The following is a 3,896-nucleotide window of genomic DNA, read 5'->3' as shown; positions in this document are numbered from 1 at the left end:
AGAAAAGAGAGTGAATGCGAAGTAGACTTTAACACGGCTATGGGAGCGAGCCGAGTGTGGGCTAACCGGGAGAATTGCTTGAAAGAAACGCGACACCGAATGAGCGATCAGAACAAAGCCTCAATACGGGATTCTCGTGGTGTTTTTGTTGCTGCCTTGTCTTTTGCACAGAGTAAAAGACAAGGCAGCCATCGAATAGGGCCCGATTGTTCCTAGTTGGTCAGCCGAGGAGCAAGGGGGGGGGAGCAAGCGTCTCAACCAAGCAAAGCTCACCATGGGGAAGGTGGCTATGCCAACAAGCCTGATGCCCTGCTCCCGCAGTGACGGATAATCGTACTCTGGTTTCTCTTCATAACGTACAAGTCTTTCGCCTTTTACTAAAGATTTCTGTGGAGAGCAGCACTAATGAGTTGTTTCTATTTTTGGCAGGCTTTACCTTTGCGGGTGAAGCCCTTTCTGTCTGTGCAAAAGAAATCTTGTTACTGTGCAGAGTGACTTCTCTGAGTAGAGTCGCCTTACTTGTTGCGACTGTGCCGATGTTCGAAGCTGGAGTGCAAAGTTGTTGCTTGAATGGTGCTTGCTGGAGCGTGTGGGAGTGCAAAGTTATACCATTTAAAAGGGCTGAAGAGTGCTCAGTGCAGCGGGTGGGCGACACTCTGGCCACCTTGAAAACCGAGGTTACATCCACTACCAGGGGCAGCCCAAGTTCTGCCGCAAGTGTGGTGAGCATGGGCACCTGGTTGAGGCTTGTACCAAGGTGTTATGTGGGAAGAGCAGAGCATAAAACGAATTCATTAACTCAAACCAAGTTAAGACTGCTTTGTCCTTCATATTTATTCATGTCTAATCAAGTTTCAACGATAAACAACGTTGTACTTTGTAGAATGAGAAAGAACTTCTTCAGCAATAAGCATCTCTCGACATATGACGAAGTACAGATTTTGCTATAAAATTAATTCCTTCTATCAGCCTGACTTAAAACTGTTTGTCCTCCTTATTTATCCACTTCAAATCAAGTTTCAACAAATAAAAAAAAGTTGTAGTTTGAGAAAGTACAACTTAATCTTCAGCAATCAGTATAAAAAGAGGTGCAAATGCCAACCATACATACCTACAAGGTGGAGCGGAAGTATTCAGCTGCAAGTAGGTGTGAATGTTCGACTATAATTTGTAAAAAGCGGGTAAGAAAAGGTTCGAATGCCCGACTATATATTAACAAAAGCGGGAGGAGAGGTCTTCGGATGAGAATGGGTGAGAATTTCCAACCATAATCTATAAAATACGGTGAAAAAAAATATGTGAATGCCTCATAGAACACTAAAAGCGGAAGTGTTCGGCTGCAAGAAGGTGTGAATGTCCGACTATATTTGGTGAAAAGCAGGTGAAGCAAGGTCTGAATGCCCAACCTTATATCATCAAAAGCGAGATCAGAGGTGTTTGGCTGCAAGAAGGCCATAGTTTTCCAAAAGCGGGTAAGGTGCGAATGTCCGACTAAATATCAACAAAATTTGGGGCGGAGGTCTTCGGATGCAAGTGGGTGTGAATATCCCACCATACAAGTATGGTGGAGAGGAAGCTGTGAATAGCCGACCATAGTTTGGAAAAAGCGGGTAAGAAAAGGTTTGAATGCCCGAACATACACCATCAAAAGAGGGAGCGGAGGTGTTCCACTGTACGAAGGTGTGAATGTCCGACCATACTTGGTAAAAAGCGGGTAAGAAAAGGTTAAAATACCCGACTGTACACAATCAATAGCGGGAGCGGATGTGTTCGGCTACAAGAAGATGTGAAAGTCCGACCATGGTTTGTAAAAAGCGGGTAAGAAAAGGTGCGAATGTCCGACAATGTATAATCAAAAGAGAGAGCGGAGGTTTTCGGATACAAGAAGGTTTGAATGTCCCACCATAGTTTGTAAATAGCGGGTAAGAAAAGGTTCGAATGCCCGACTATACACCATCAAAAGCGGGAGCAGAGGTGTTCCGCTGTAAGACGGTGTGAATGTCCGACCATAGTTGGTAAAAAGCGGGTAAGAAAAGGTTAAAATACCCGACTGTACACAATCAATAGCGGGAGCGGAGTTGTTCGGCTACAAGAAGGTGTGAAAGTCCGACCATGGTTTGTAAAAACCGGGAAGAAAAGGCTCGAAAGCCCGACTATACACCATCAAAAAGAAGGTTTGAATGTCCATCAATAATTGCTTTAAAACAAGAAAGTAAATTTTCGAATATCAAACCGCACATGATCATAAGCGGGAGAGGAGGTGTTCGGCTGCAAGAAGGTGTGAATGTCCACCCATAATTCATGAAAAATGGGTAAAAAAAAAGGTGCGAATGCCTAACAATACATTATCAAAAGCAGGTTTGAATGTCAGATCATAATTTGTAAAAAGCTGATGAGAAAGGGTGAGAATGCCCGACTATACACCATCAAATGCGGGAGCGGAGGTGTTCGGCTCTGAGTAGGTGTGAATGTCCGACCATAATTGCTGAAGAATGTGTTAGAAAAGGTAAGAATGCTGGACCATACATCATCAAAAGCGGGAGAGGTGGTGTTCAGCTGCAAAAAGGTGTGACTGTTCGACTAAAGTTTGTAAAAAGTGGGTAAGACAAGGTGCGAATGCCTGACAATGTATGATCAAAAGCGGGAGCGGAGGTGTTCAGCTGCAAGAAGGTCTACATGTCCATCAATAATTGCTAGAAAATATGAAAGAAACTTTTCGAAAATCAAACCGCACATGATCATAAGTGGGATAGGAGGTGTTCAGCTGCAAGGTGTGAATGTCCACCCATAATTCCTGAAAAATGGGCAAAAAAAGGTGTGAATGCCCAACCATACATCATCAAAAGCAGGAGTGGAAGTGTTCGGCTACAAGAAGGTGTGAACGTCCAACCAAAATATGTAAAAAGAAGTTAAGAAAAGGTTCGAATATCCAACCAAACATAATCAAAAGCGGGAGCAGAGCTGTTCGACTGCAAGTAGGTGTGAATGTCAGATCATAATTTGCAAAAAGCTGATGAGAAAGGGTGAGAATGCCCGACTATACATCATCAAATGCGGGAGCGGAGTTGTTCGGCTGTGAGTAGGTGTGAATCTCCGACCATAATTGCTGAAAAATGTGTTAGAAAAGGTAAAAATGCCGGTCCATACATCATCAAAAGCGAGAGAGGTTGTGTTCGACTGCAAGTAGGTGTGAATGTCCAGCCATAATTACTCACAAACGGGTAAGAAAAGGTAGTAGCCAGACCATATATGATCAAAACAGGGAGCGGAGGTGGTTCAGCTGCAAGAAGGTTTGAATGTCAAACTAAAGTTCAAATATATTAACAAAAGCGGGAGGAGAGGTCTTCGGATGAGAGTGGTTGAAAATTTCCAACCATAATGTATAAAATGCGGTGAAAAAAAAGGTGTGATAGAACACTAAAAGGTGGAGCGGAAGTGTTCGGCTGCAAGAAGGTGTGAATGTCCGACTATATTTGGTGAAAAGCAGGTGAAGCAAGGTCTGAATGCCCAACCTTACATCATCAAAAGCAAGATCAGAGTTGTTTGGCTGCAAGAAGGCCATAGTTTGCCAAAAGCGGGTAAGGTGCGAATGTCCGACTAAATATCAACAAAATTTGGGGCGGAGGTCTTCGGATGCAAGTGGGTGTGAATATCCCACCATACAAGTATGGTGGGTGGAGAGGAAGCTGTGAATAGCCGACCATAGTTTGGAAAAAGCGGGTAAGAAAAGGTTTGAATGCCCGAACATACACCATCAAAAGAGGGAGCGGAGGTGTTCCGCTGTACGAAGGTGTGAATTTCCAACCATACTTGGTAAAAAGCGGGTAAGAAAAGGTTAATATACCCGACTGTACACAATCAATAGCGGGAGCGGATGTGTTCGGCTACAAGAAGGT

General features: G+C 43.8%; 1 non-coding gene across 1 annotated transcript; it reads left to right on the top strand.

Annotated features, from left to right (window-relative positions):
• The first annotated feature begins 333 nt into the window (after positions 1-333).
• Positions 334-447, top strand: LOC140274190 (U5 spliceosomal RNA). The gene has a single exon (XR_011908165.1). It is a non-coding gene; the product is annotated as a U5 spliceosomal RNA (small nuclear RNA).
• Positions 448-3,896: the final 3,449 nt, after the last annotated feature.

This window comes from Leuresthes tenuis, unplaced genomic scaffold (assembly GCF_036924035.1).
Source record: "Leuresthes tenuis unplaced genomic scaffold, fLeuTen1.0.hap1 SCAF_17, whole genome shotgun sequence".
NCBI classification, from domain to species: Eukaryota; Metazoa; Chordata; class Actinopteri; order Atheriniformes; family Atherinopsidae; genus Leuresthes; species Leuresthes tenuis.
Note: the sequence above shows the minus strand (reverse complement) of the source record. Positions and strands in the feature narration are given on the sequence as shown.